General features: G+C 37.7%; 1 pseudogene; it reads right to left on the bottom strand.

Annotated features, from left to right (window-relative positions):
- Positions 1-14,496, bottom strand: part of LOC111148249 — a 60,458-nt pseudogene extending 45,962 nt beyond the window's left edge.
- Positions 14,497-15,275: the final 779 nt, after the last annotated feature.

Genomic DNA, 15,275 nt, shown 5'->3' with positions numbered 1-15,275 from the left:
CTGAGCCAAAAGCAGAAGCTTTAACCCACTGAGCCACCCAGGTGCCCCGAAAATATGTATTTATTAATAATAGCTAATATCTTGGAGACTTCCTCATGGTTCTCAAGTTGGTGGAATCATTGTATGAAAACTAAGTTAACAATACGGCTTGACAGAATTAAGCTTTTATTAATTAATTTTACTTTATTAATTAGTTTTATTAATTAAGCTTTATTAATCTTTACGCTGTCCTGCTTTTAGAAAGTAACAAAATTATGTAAAGGCTTGGATTCAATGATGAATTAATTTCCTTCTTATGAAATGGACTTGATATTAAGACTAGATTAATGCAAGTGCAGATTAAAAGTTTGGTGCAGAAATAGTTTCTTGGTATCCACTGACAAAGTAAAGTCAATATTCAGAGGCAGTTAATAGTTTTCTAAGAGCCTGTTGCACATATAAGTGAGAATTGTTGATTGAGGAACTGAGTTCAGAAATTCCCTGAGGCAGTGTCAAGAAGTAAACACCAACATTTTAAAGGGCATTTTAATCAATGGGGTCAGAAGTAAGATATAAATTCCTGATTCCTCTCATGGGCTCCATTTACAAATAGAATTTTTAGCAAGGAAATATTAATATTCTTTACATTAAAATGCAAAGGAAATAAAGTTTTGAATGAGTTACTTAAATTACATTAAGTTTATACTTAATGTGCTCTATATTGGATTATCTCCTTATTTATTGTATTACTTAGATTTGAAAATATTTTAGTTTTCAAAATTAATTCTTAGAGTGTTATTTTAGTGATCAGTAAAATGAACTAGATGTAAAAATTTGTATTAAAGTTGCTGTAACATTCTTTAAATCCATAAGGTCTGACAATATAGTGGAACATAATGCATCACTTAAAGTATTTGTGTATGTTTGTAGAATTTCCTCTAGTCTTTAAATAAATTTCAAGTTCCAGTGTATTTTTAACTGAAAATAACTTTCACTGATTACTTCTTTGATTTTAGCATTTTAAATGACTTTCATTTTAAGAGTATTCAGAATTAAATATATCGGATAACTGGTAGCATACACATAGTGACTAGATAAATCATTCTAATAATTTTCAGGATGCAAAAGTAATTATATATATTATACTAGTAGATTTATTTCCTCATATCAAGAGGGGCTATAATACATGCAGCTTTAGTTTATTTTAACTTTGAAAATTCTGTCGGATTTTTGTTACATTTGAACTAATGAATAACTAAATATCCTTTAGTCATAGTCTTTCATTCAGTGAACATAGAGTTTAGGCAACTTTCTATGTAGGAATATGAATCATGTAGTAGAAAGATTTTTTTGTTAGCTACGTGTATCCCCATAGTGATAGTAGGTATTAAACTGAAGCTGAAAGGAAATTCCTTACTTTCATATGATCTTCAAATAATTTTAAACCAACTAAATTCTTTTCAAGCTTGAATTTCATGTGTTCCAATAACCCTAGGCTCTTTTTGAATCTTGTTATCATAGAATATGTGATTTTAGAAATGTTTTTATTTAAGTCATAAAATAAAAGGTGCCCCTGCTATAGCATGGATATTGCATGCCTTTGGATTTAACGTGAGCCTGTCTTCTCTCAGCTAACACCGTTGTTAGAATGGAGTTCCCACAGAAATACAAAAGCTGAGAACTATATTTTATATGAAGTCTGTTACTGTTTATACAGTGTAGGAAACGGCTTGCTCTCTCATAGTGGATTACAAGAGAGTGGGACCTCACAGAGACAGATTAGTGACAGACTTGCCTAGTGGCCTGTGCCTACACTAAGAAACGAAGTTAGGACAGTTATTTGTAAATTTGATCGATACGAGTGTGGTTTTTTTTTTCCCCTCGAGTTGAAGACTCGATTCTCCACGTAGTGGTAGTTACTGTATCAGTCCAGTGTATTGTAATCTTACTGTTTCTTTATAGAAACTTAGAGCAGTATTGCATCAGTACTAATTAATCCATTTTATTAGAATGACCCCAAAGGGTCAGAAGGATTATATCTAAACATATTCATTGAGTCACTCATCTGTTCTCTCTTTAATTCATTCAACAAACTTGTTGTCTTCCTAGTGTGTGTTGGGCCCATCCCTAAAACACATCAGTAAGTGGAAAAAAAATACAAACTAAATAAATAGGTATTATCTATGCTTTTATGAAGTTTCAGACAAGAGGAGAAGATAGACATTAATCACCTGGGCATACTAATGAAAGTATAATTACAAAGTATGTTCTTTTATGGAAATTAACCCTATACTCAGTATAATAAAGCAATTTGTCTGTGGGTGAGGTATGGGTAAAAAAATGGCTCTGTTGGTTTGTGTAGGTTGGAGTATGAGGGAGCTTTCTATTGAGAGAAGAAAAAAACATTTACAGTCATCCCAGATGAGAGGAGCTGGAGAAACTGAAAGAAGGCCAGCATTGCAGGTATTCAGATAGTAAAGGAGAGAGGAAGCATAAGATGAGTAATGGGCCAAACCACTCAGGAATTTTTAGGCCATTTATAAACTTTATCTTAATCCTAAAAGCAAATGGAAATCGTGGAAATGTTTTGAGAAAGAGAGTGCAATGAGGTTAACTCTAGATCTCATAAAGATATGTCTAAGGGGTGCCTGGGTGGCTCAGTGGGTTAAAGCCTCTGCCTTCAGCTCAGGTCATGATGCCAGGGTCCTGGGATCGAGCCCCGCATCGGGCTCTCTGCTCAGCAGGGAGCCTGCTTCCTCCTCTCTCTCTGCCTGCCTCTCTGCCTACTCATGATCTCTCTCTCTGTCAAATAAATAAATAAAATCTTTAAAAAATAAAAAAATATATGTCTAAGACATAACCCTTGGAACATGTAAATGTAACCTTATTTGGAAAAAAGGGCCTTGTAAATGTATTTAAGGATCTTGAGATGAGGTCATGTTGAGATTATTCCAGAGGGCTCTAAATCCAATGATGTGTCCTTGAAAGAAACAAAAGAGAAAAACCCCAAAGGAGAGGGCCACAAGAAGATGAAGCCGCGATTGGAGTGAGAAACTACAAACCAAGAAATGCTGACAGTCATCAGAAGGAAAGGACGAGCAACAGATCCGCTCCTGGAACCTATAGAGGAAGCACAGCCTTATGGACATCTTGATTTCAGACTCTGCCTCCAGAATTGTGAGAAAATAAATATTTCTGTTGCTTGAAGCTATCAGGTTTGTGGTAATTGGTTATGGCAGCCCTAGGAAATAAATATGGGGGTGGTGATTCTTACTTTGTCATGGATGTTTCAGCTGCGATATGTGAAGACCTGATCAGCCCTAGTCTATCATTTGCTGGTTGGGTAGCTTTTCCAAGTAGCCCTCTAGCTTGAGCTAAATTTAAAAATTATGCTTGATGGGGCACCTCAGTGGTACAGCCAGTTAAGCATCTGACTCTTGGTTTCGGCTTGGGTCATGACCTCAGGGTCATGAGATCAAGCCCCACATTGGGTTCTGCACTTATTGCAGAGTGTGCTTGGGTTTCTCTGTCCCCCTCCCTCTACCTCCCCTTCAAATAAATAAATCAGTCTTTTTTTTTTTTTTTAAAGACTTTGACAGACAGAGATCACAAGTAGGCATAAAGGTAGACAGAGAGAGAGGGGGAAGCAGGCTCCCCGCTGAGCAGAGATCCCAATGCGATGCAGGGCTTGATCCCAGGACCTTGAGATCATGACCTGAGCCGAAGGCAGAGGCTTAACCCACTGAGCCACCCAGGCGCCCGATAAATCAGTCTTTTTAAAAAGATTTTTATTTATTTATTTGAGAGCGAGAGAGAGAGTGAGAGAGTGCTCAAGTGGGGAAGAGGGGCAGAGGGAGGGAGAAGCAGACTCCCTGCTGAGCAGGGACCCCCCCCCCCCCCCCCGGGACATGGGGCTCAATCCCAGGACCCTGAGACCATGACTGAAGCTGAAGGCAGCCACTTTACTTGACTGAGCCACCCAGGTGCCCCAATAAATAAATCTTTTAAAAATATTATGCTTGAAAAAAATTATTAAAAAATATTATGCTTGTTGTAGGCCTACTTGTCTGTTTTTGCTTTTATCACTTGTGCTTTTGGCATTATAGCCATGAAATCACTGCCATGATTAATATCCTGAAGCTTTCCCCTGTGTTTTCTTCTAGGATTTTTAGTCTCAGGTCTTACACTTAAGATTTTAATTCATTTTGAGTTGCTTTTTGTATCTAGTACAAGGAAAGAGTCTAATTTTATTATTATGCATGTAGATGTCCAGTTTTCCCAACACAGAAATCCAAGAGAATGAAGAAAAGGTGAAGATTTTTAGGATTTTCAAATAGCCTACTTCTGTACCATTCATATAGGCTTATGAGTAAAAAAAAAAAAATACTGTTTAAAATCACATATTTTGGAAACATCTGTATGTCTGTTAATTTTATAATTTTATTTCAAATCTAGTTTCATTGTAATTTTGTGTATAAAGGAAAGAAATACCCAATGTATTGACTTCCTAGATGCTCCTTGGATGCTTCTGAAAGCTGCATTTGATGCTTTCCTTTCATAAGGGTCTTACTTAATAAAGTATTACTTACTTAGCAAATGACTAGATACTATCTTAGTGCAGTTGAAGAGATATGTTACCACATCTCCTGAGAATGACCGTATGTTTCAGTAAAGATCCATTTATTTTAAACTATGTTTGAAACTCACCTAGGTTCATATTTTCTCACATTTTATCTGAGAAATGCATGATGTTTATTTGTAAAATGGGAATGAATTTTAATATTGCACTTCTTACTGCTGTGGGGTTTAGAGTTGACTTCATATCATTAAATGCATGGATGAATTAGCGTATTTATTTGCATGTATGATATATCTGTATTTCAAAGCAAACATTTCAAAGGAGCACCAAAATATGTATGTAAAATTTGTATTTGCCTCCTAGTAATGTTCATAGAGAGGGTATGCACTATATAGATCTGGGTTTATAAGGAAAAATTGGACTGTTTGGAACTCCATTACCCAATTTTCATGGGCATACATGTATATATGCAAATTTGGCGAGTGTTTATGACATAATTTAAAAATCTGACAATAAGTAAGATCAAATTCTACCCACAGGTGACTTAATATTGGCCAAAATGTTGCCTTTTCTCTTCTGTGTTTACAACACAGCCAAGACACAGGGGGCCAAGCATAGTTTGTGAGACAGTTACTTACACACATTTCATTTTATAATGTGGACACTTTACAGTAAATAACCTGAGATCAAGGACATATTGGAAATAGTGCCAGGGGGTGCTATGCTATTTGTTACCCATAAATGTAAACTTCTTTAATTAAGCACAACATGGTCTCATTTTTTTCATACGTTTTCTTCCTTATTTTAGTTCTTAGTTTTTATTTTATTATAAATAGATTTTAGTCATGATTTAAACATATGAGGGCCCGGTTTTATTTTGATATGTATGTATCCGATTCACACAAAAGTTAATGGGGGTTATGAATACCTACAGAGAAGAGAATACACCCAGAGCCTCCAAAACAAATTTAGAACAATTTAAAATGCCCTGGAGTAATAAAGAGCTAGTTTAAGGGGTCAGTAAGAGGGTAAATATATGTTTTAAAGATTATTTTTGTGAAAATTCTTGTGGCTTTGAGGCCCAAGGGAGGAATAGATGGGTGTGAACAGCAAAAAAGATAAACTAACAATTATGCCTACGGTAAAAGTGTAAATTACAGTTTACCTTGGCAGAAAGCGTGTGCATGGTAACATTTTTTATGAGAGCTATTTGTATTTCCAAGAGCTGTGTAACAGTTGTTTATCCCTCAGAATGTCCTTTTGAGTTGTGCATTTCCTACCAGTCAGCCTTCTGTGACAGTGACATGAGGATACATTTATCATTCAGTTTCTAGGATCAAATATTTTAAGTGATCAACTAAGCTACTGTCAGTATGTACCTGTGCAAATGAAAAAATAGAGAATAAACGAGAGTTTAGAACTTTCTTCAGATGATTGAGTGACAGCATTTGGATTGGATTTCATAAGGAATCATGCAGTTACGTTATATAAGAGACATGGAACACATTTGTTGCCATGTAGCATGCCTGCTTCCCTATCCTTCCGCTTCTCGTCTTGTCCATAGTAAGCCTTATTAATTCTCAAGGTGCCAGGAAAATACATACTTAGAACCTCAGTTTTGAATGCTATTTAAATGTAGGCAGTCCTACCCTTTTTAAAAAAAAATCAGAAAAAAATCAGAAAATATTAATTAGATCAGTGAAACCTAATACAAACCTTCATTCCCACTGCCCCTCCCCAAGATAATATAACAAAAATAACCTAATGCCAATAGGGCGATATAATATAGACCACCTGTTTTGAATTGGCATTATGTAGTTTAAAATCCATTGAACTAAAGTCAGAACACCTGAGTTCTAATCTAGTGCTTTTTCAACTCTGGCTGCTCATTAGGAACATCCAGTAAGATGTTAGTACCTACAGACGCTACTAGGGACATCCCTTCCTCCCCCTGAGAGTTGAATTCAGTTAGTTGGTTTGGGGTGAGGATTGGTCATCAGTATTTTTACAAACTCCTCTGTCAGTTCACTGTTCTACTTTTCATTCTATAGCATTTAACTTTTGTGAATTCCTTTCAAGAACTCAACCCCCCTTAAACGTCTATTTTCACATTTCTAAAATTGAAGCAACACCTACCAAGCCTGTTTGTCTCACACAGTCATGAAGATCAAATGAAGAGATGATTTTAAAACTTATGAAAACTAGGACATGCTGTACAAACGTGAGACATGATGATGATCAGGTTAGCTTTCTTGTGATTTAAAGAAGTCAATTTGAAGAAACCTTGGGAAAACTTTTTCCTCCCATCTCGTTTCTTTGATTTTGTGCACTGACTCCTTGATAAGACTTCAGTCTTTTTTTACTTACGTGTATACTGTGTACTTGTTTATGCAGCATTGAACATTAGTTTGCTAATTGATTTCTGTCAAGTCAGCGTTAAGAACAGATAGTGAGAAGTGCTGATTTGTGTGTACGTATGTGTATGCACGCGCACACGTGTGTCTACATAGTATCTGGGAAACACTTGATAAAAAGAGTGGATAGTGATAAACATATAAAAAGGCAACTGGCCAAAGCATGTCATAGTTTATTCGTTCATCCAAAAAATACTCTTTTGAGGGATAAATATGTGCCAGTACCTCTGCCAAGACATAGAAATAGATGACATTGTCAACGCCCTCAAGAAATTCACAGGCAATTGACAATGACAGACAAGTAAACCAACACTTGTCATACAGAGTCATGAATGCTGCAACTGAAGATTTTTCAGCGTCCTGAAGAGTCTGTAAAGAGAAGTGAAGGGCATAGGAATGTGGTCAGGTAAGGCATAGGAGAAGTTAAGAGGGGTGAATTGAGTCTTGAGGGACACACAGAAGTAAGTTAGGTAAAGGAAGGACATAGTCCTCCAAGCTGAGGGAAGAGTGCAGGAGGAGAATTGATGGAATGTGGCCCATTCAGGCAAGGATGTGAAGTTTATGTAACAGCATGTGAGAATGTATCTGGGGAATGTACGGGTTTAGTATTTATTCTGAAGGCCATGGGGATACATTTTATTTTACATCAGGGAATATAGATTAGATTGCTTTTTGGTAAACTCCAATAACCATGGGAAAGGGAGGGAGATGGACTAGAAGACAGGACAACCAAACAGTTCATCATTAATGTAGTCCAGGCAGGAAAAATGATTTGAGACTGAACTTCAGGCAATAGTAGTAAGAAGGAATAATTTAGTAGATCGAGCCATTTAATGGAGCAGCATCAATAAAATTCAGTTACAGATTAATAACAACACATTAAACATTTTAACAACAACACCAACTCTTGAATGCTAGGATATTCAAATGAGATTGTAGTAGTTCCAATAGTGGCCCCCCAAAGATGTTTGTGTTTCAAATCCCTGTGATCCAACCTGTGAATGTTACTCTGTGTTGTAAAAAGGACTTTGCAGGTAAGATTAAGTTAATGATTTTGAAATTACCTGGATCTGTCTGATGCCATTACAGGCGTCTTTTAAGAGAGCAGCAGGAGGATCAGAATTAGTGGTAGGAGACGTGACAGTGGAAGCAAGAAATTGGGGTATTGCAAGGAAAGGAGCATGAGTTAAGAAATCTGGGTCACCTGGAATAGCTGTAAAAGATAAGATGAATTCTCTAAAGCCACCAGAAGGAAAACATTCCTGCCAACACCTTGATTTTAGACTTCTGACCTCCACAACTGCAAGAGAATACATTTTTTTAAATCTCTAAGTTTGTGGTAATTTGTTACTAATACAGGGACTTTTCCTGCCATAGTGTCAGTGGAGAGCCAAACAGAATAGATACCAGAATACCAAAGTGAGTGTGACAGACCCACATCCTCTAGCATATATTGACAATTGGAAAAGTTGCCTTTGGGAGGGGATACTTTCTCATCACAGCCTATTGAAGAATGCTTCATAGGCATTATTTGTAGAGCTTAGAAATAGATATCCTGCAGTTAGTTAGGAGGAACGGAGAGTTCACACCTGATTCTTGGCAAGGAAAGATGAAAACTACCTTGGTTCCAGTGTTACCTAGGCATTGTAGACAGGGAGGGGCTAACTGCCCACTTAGTTGTGCACCAAGAACAATGGTGTTATATAGGAACTGAAACCTTTGGCTTACTACTGTCGTTCTGTTCAACTTATCCAACACCCACTGATCACTGAATCCATATAGTCCTGTAAACTTCATGCCTTCTTGCAACTGCTACATAACTGTCACCCTACATTTCTTTTCATTGCACTTGATTTTACAGTCTCAATTTCTTGGACAATATGTCCTCCCCATTTTGCATTCTTTCTTAATGTTGTTGGAATACTTCTTTAAGTATTTTTCCTTATAAAGGTATCAGAAAACTTTTCTGGGTACTTGTATGCAGGAAAGCATTTTTTTTTTTTTTCTCCCTCCCTCTCTCCATAATTCAGCTGGGTATAAAATTACAGATTCAACATCATTTAACTCCAAAACTTTAAAGATACTGTGTCATTTTCTTCTAGCATCAGTAATGAGATTCCACTTTCCTTTATACTCCTTTTAAACTCCTTTTCTTTCACACTGGAGGTTTTCAAGAAATTATCTTAAAATCTTGGTGACAGAAATTTTATGAAGTATGTCTAGTTGAAAGCCTTTAAAAAAAATTATGCTTCTCATGATGTGGTTCTTTTGGTTTGAAGACTACCCTTCTCCAACTCTGGACATTATATTCTACTTCTTGTTTCCCCTTTTCTTTTAAAAAAAGTCATTTTCAAATTTGGTTATATTGATATTAAACCTCCTAAGATAATAGCTTTTCTAGAAAATCTCTAAAATCTGTTATCTATAAAATTGTGATGCATTCTCAACCTTTAATTTTCTATTAAGTTCTTATTTCAAATACCATATTTTAAATTTCCATAATTATTCATTTTCCTTCTCATCTTTTCCTAGCTGCGTATTTTTGTTTTATGCATGCATTATTATCTCAAATCTCCCTGAGGATAGTAACTACTATTTTTAAATAAAAAAATTCCCTTTACTAAATCATCTCTTGTTTCAGATTAGCATGCAAAAGGTTCATTAGGGCATATCCTTAGGATCAGCATCTGGGGGAAGAATGCGAAAGATACAGGATTGGGCAGTATGAGAAACTGAGCTGCAATGCAATCTCTGTGGAGCTCTCACCTGAATTTCAGGGAGTTTTTTTTTTCTTTTTTTAAGATTTATTTATTTATTTTAGAGGGAGAGAGAGAGAACGTGAACGAGGTGCGGGCAGAGGGAGAGGGAGAGAATCTCCAGCATACTCCCAGCTAAGCACGGAGCTCAGAGCCCAGCGCAGGTCTTGATCTTACAATCCTGGGATCGTGACCTGAGCCAAAATCAAGAGTCGAATGCTTAGCTGACTGAGCCACCCAGGAGCCCCTGAGTTTCAGGGAGTTTTGAATCTGGGATAACACTACAGAATTTCCCCAAGTTGGGGTGAGGGAGCCAGGACTTTATGTCTCCATGTTGATAAGTCATGGGATTCAGGCCATGATTGTGGGTTGGGTGGCTGTCCTCAGCCAATGCAGTTACCTTAGAGCTTTCTGTTGGCAACTCTGCCAGCAACTAACTGAAGGGGAGTCTGGTTCATCTCAGCATCTACCACATTGTTTTGAAGGCTAGGTTTTTAGGCTCTTCTTGCTCAATTTTTATCTTTCTCTTTCATGCTGTTGTTTTTTCCCTCAAATGTTTGGTGAGCTTAGGTTTTTATTCATGTGTGTGAGTGAAAGTCTAGGCTGTTAACATGGCTAACTATATCTGGGTCTACAGTAAGGCTCTTCCTTGAATGAGAGGACTACAGAGCTCTCTGTATGTGATTAGGGCATGTAGACTGGCGGACTCACTTTAAAGATGCTCAGGCAGGGCATTATTTGGCAATTCTAAATGCCAGAATGAGGGCAGCCTTATTTTGGGGTGCTATCTCTGCTATATGTCCCAGATAATTATAAAATTTCTTTAGAAATTTTCTGATTTGGGGGTGCCTGAGTGGCTCAGTCAGGTAAGGCTCTGCCTTCAGCTCAGGTCATGATCCCAGGGTCCTGGGATCAAGCCTGGCATCTGGCTTCTTGCTCAGTGGGGAGCCTGCTTCTCCCTCTCCCTTTGCCTGCTGATCCTCCTGCTTGTGCTCGCTCTCTCTGTCAAATAAATAAATAAAATCTTTTAAAAAAATTATCTGATTTTAAGCTTGGGGAATAGATGCTAATCCCAAATGCCCTGTATATCTGGGGTGGGGCAGTTGGAGTGGGGTTTCTGAACAAAGAGGTGTCTGTATTCCAGTATTGCCTAAACTTGTTTTTCACAAGAATCACCTGAGACCCTTATCAAAAAGGCAGAATTCTGAGTCGTATTGCTAGACTCACTGAACCAAAGTCCCCAGAGAATAGTCTTGAGGTTCTCTAAGTTTATAAGAACTTCATGTAATTTTATGATCAGCCCAGGTTGGTAACAGCACCTGTAGCCTTCAAGCCATCAGCTCCCCATCTACCCATCAATCTCATCTCCACTTCCATTCTTTGTATCTGCTCCCTTGGAGTCTATTTGTCCATTATGATAGCTTCCACGTGCTTCCTGTCTTACAGCAAGTCATCAAACTCTCTGGTCTTCCTGTTCTTAGGCCTATTATCAATTTATTCCCTTTTGTACTTCTTTACTGTTTCTTCAATGGGTTTTTAATAAAGAGGGAAGGTAAACATGTGAACTCAAAATACCCTCTTAAATCAAACCTCAGTAACCATACTTTGGAAAAATCTCTGAGCCAGGCTATTGCTAATGTGCAGTATGACAGATTGGATATGGGGATAAGGGAGATAGAGCAGTCTTAGATAATCCTCAACCGGCTAGTTTTAGCAGTTGGGCAAATTTTTATGTGTTTCACTGAAAAGAAGAATTAGGTGGGAGGGAGGAAATATTTTGCTAGGGAAGATAATGAATTTAGTTTTTTACATGTCCATGTAATATGAAGGCCTAAGGAAGAGATCTGATCTGGAAGCATAATCTGTGAGTCATTGATTCATCCATCAGTTTGCTTTGATGCACCTTATCAATATGCACCTTGCATTAATAATGCACCTTGCATTGGTACACTTTCTTAATATATGCCAGGATATGGAAGTGGAAATATCTTCTAGGGGATAGAAACAAATAACTTAAAGTGCATGATATCTCATAGAAGTACCAAACTCAAACCTGGGTGATCAAGAAGGAACTGACATCCAATCCAGGCTGAGATGGGACAAATTGTGAGTCTGGCAAAATTGCCTGGACAGATAAATTATTTTAGAAACAGTGAAGAGCCAGTAGGAAAGCTGAGAGCCAAAAAAGAATACCAGTAGGAATTTCTGTATGACTAGTTCTTAGCAGAAGGGAGAACAAGAGAAGAAGCTGGAAAGGCAAAGAAACGTGAGATGATGCAGGATTGTATACAATGGGTACAATGGGAAGTCACTGAAGAGTTTAATTTTTTTTAAAAGATTTTATTATTTATTTATTTGGCGGACAGAGATCACAACTAGGCAGAGAGGCAGGTGGAGAGAGAGGGGGAAGCAGGCTCCCTGCTGAGCAGAGAGCCCGATGCAGGGCTCAATCCCAGGACCCTAGGATCATGACCTGAGCCCAAGGCAGAGGCTTTAACCACTGAGCCATCCCTTTAGCCCACTGAGCCACCCAGCCACCCCACACTGAAGAGTTTTAAATAATCTCCTACAAGTGGATCTGGCACCTTGGAAATGAGTGATATCACCCAATGGTTCTCTAGCTTTGGTCTGCATCAGAATCAACCAGGTAACTTGTCAAAAATGCACTTAGTACATGTAGCTTTGCATCAAGCCTTTTACATACATAGCTTCTTTACATATATTATTTCTTGAACCTCACAATCTTGGTGAGTGGAATTTATATTTCCAAGGTCACATTGGTAATAAGTGCCAAAACTGAGACTTGAACCCAAGCATTCTGGCTGTAAAGTCTTCTCCCCTTATTCCTACACTGTGTTGCCTCGGGATAGAAGCATTATATAAAATAGTCCTGTGGGGGGCGCCTGGGTGGCTCAGAGGGTTAAGCCTCTGCCTTTGGCTCAGGTCATGATCCCAGGGTCCCGGGATTGGAGCCCTACACTGGGCTCTCTGCTCAGCAGGGAGCCTGCTTGCCTGCCTCTCTGCCTACTTGTGATCTCTCTCTGTCAAATAAGTAAATAAAATCTTAAAAAAAAAAAAAAAGACCTGTGAATTTCACAGAGGACTTATAATGAGGCCTTTGAATTCTTGAGAATTCTGAGATTTACACTGCTACTATAGGAAACCATTTATTTCCTCCCATATCCAGAGCATTTAATTCAGGAGTATGGAAGCAGGCCTAGGAATCTGAATTTTAACAAGGCTAAAAGACGTTTTGTGGCAGATGATTCTCTGACCCTGCTTGAAATAATTTGAGAATAGAGAAGAGGTCTGAGGTTGGCCCCTTAGGACAGAAGAATCCGTTAAAGTGACTGAAAAGAAATGTCTGGAGAAATAGGTAAACTTAAGAGTATTGTTACGGAATAGGAAAGAATTTGAGGAGGTCGACAGCATTACATGCAAGACGGAAGACAAGCTAGGTAAGGGCTAAAAAGTCCCCTTTGGACATGGTCATCGTTCACTGATAAGGCTGAGACTTTTCCCTCTGAAACTATTGATTCTTACGTCAGAAGAGCTTCTGCTTCTGGTTATCCACGCTGCATGAAACTAAGCCTAGAGATAGTTCCATTTTCTCGTAACTTTCCCTTTCTCATAGGAGCAGTTAACAGACTTTGGGAAGGTCATTTCTTTATAGCTTATCTTCATAGGCATTGAATTTCAACCACAGCATACCTATGAGTGGCAGACTCACTTAAATTTCTTACAGATTTGCAGATATGCTCTAGGATTTGACCCTTTAAATATGGAAAGATTATTTGTTTCAATAAAGTGCTGCTCAAGCAGCAGTCTCTTTACATTGAAGATTCTACCACATATGATAATTGAACCTGAAGAGAAGAATTGAAGTATGGCTTAAGAAAAACTCTGTGTTTGTTTTTAAATGTAGGCAAACAAAATTCTCACAATTGGAGTGTAAGCTGGAGGTGGATAATTCTTTGTTTTGGAATATTTAATGTTTTCAAAACAAAAATAAGCAGACTCTGCTTTGAGGTTATACTGGTTATTCAGACACTAGAGGTAAGTGATTTCTTGGCAATGGGCTAAAATGTACGTACCTGACTCCTGCTGGTTTTTACTGGGATTGAGTCTCAGCACAGAGTTGTCTAATAATAGTGTTAAAATCTGTACTTAACTTACTCTTATTTATAGATGTTTATACTGCAACTTCCAAGAGCTCCAGTTTCTTTCTAGTAACACTAAACATTTCTTCTAAACTGAATTCTAAGCCCAAATGAATTCTTCTTTAGTCATTCTTTCATTCTTATTAATGTATTTATCTTAAGTTAGAGGCCCAAATTCTCAGCTTTGGAGATCACTTAGAAATTTTATGATAGTAAAAATAATTATTAAGCACCTACTATGTTTGGCATTGTGTTGTGTTCTTTGTGTATCCTTTAAGCCTTACAGTTTTGGAAATATAAATACTTCTATTTCCAAGATCATATAGCTAGTTAGTGTCAAAACTGAGACTTGAACTGAAGGATTCTGGCGGCAAAATCCTTTTTATACTTCTGCACTGTGTTGCCTGCATACAGAAGCACTATGTATTAGACCCTTAAATTTCACTAAAACTATAGAAGGGGCTTTCGAGAATTCTGAGATTGACAATGTCACCAAAGGAAACCATTTACCGTAAAAACATCAGGTGCTTCTGAAACTCACTTAAGAGCTTGCTGGCCTTCTGTGGACTAGCCTCATCACCCACTATATCCACCGTACCTAACATCATTGTCGATTACACATTGTAGACCATTGAGTTACTGGCTCTCATTTATTTATTTATTTGGTAGTTCTTGAGCATCTGATGAATATAACAAGGTCCTTATCTTTATGGAGTCTGTATCTAATGGTGAGGGGAGGCCAGGAATGATAAATCTATAAATATCAAGAATCTAATATGTTACTTTGTGGTTTTCATACACATATACATGTTGTTGAGGTTGTAGTGTCCATTCAAAGAAAGAGGCATCTTTTAGGGTGAGAGATGAGGTAAGTTTAAGGGGTTGCTAGAGACTAAGTGAATATTATTTGGAAAGGGCTGAGAGGAACCATCCTAATCAGAGGGAAGTGCCAAGAGAAGATGTTCTTTGGAAGAAAAGAAAGAAATCATGTTAAGGAGGTGTTATGTAATGAATTTTGAGTTATTAAGAAAATAACATCTAGACCACTAAGTTTCTTTGGTTTGCATATTCCTGTCAGATATGAATTAGAATACCCCAACAATCACTAGATATTTCTGTAGTAACCTGAGGTAGAATTTCAAACTTCCAGAGAGAAAGGGACAGTAATAGCAGTCCATTTTAAAGTTGGCTTCCCTCTGTCCTGCCTGTGCTTGTCTTCCGGTATCATTCACACCTTGTAAAATGGCCTGTCATTCTTCGGGAGAGTTTGGGGGTTCACAGTTGTTTATATCAAACTCTGAAGATAAAGAAGGATGAAAACTTGTACTTTTAGGATTACGGCCATTAGAAAAAAGTAAAAAGTGGGTAGGAGGGTGGGTTAAATGAG

This window comes from Enhydra lutris, unplaced genomic scaffold (assembly GCF_002288905.1).
Source record: "Enhydra lutris kenyoni isolate GAN:26980312 unplaced genomic scaffold, ASM228890v2 scaffoldscaffold19, whole genome shotgun sequence".
Lineage (NCBI taxonomy): Eukaryota > Metazoa > Chordata > Mammalia > Carnivora > Mustelidae > Enhydra > Enhydra lutris.
Note: the sequence above shows the minus strand (reverse complement) of the source record. Positions and strands in the feature narration are given on the sequence as shown.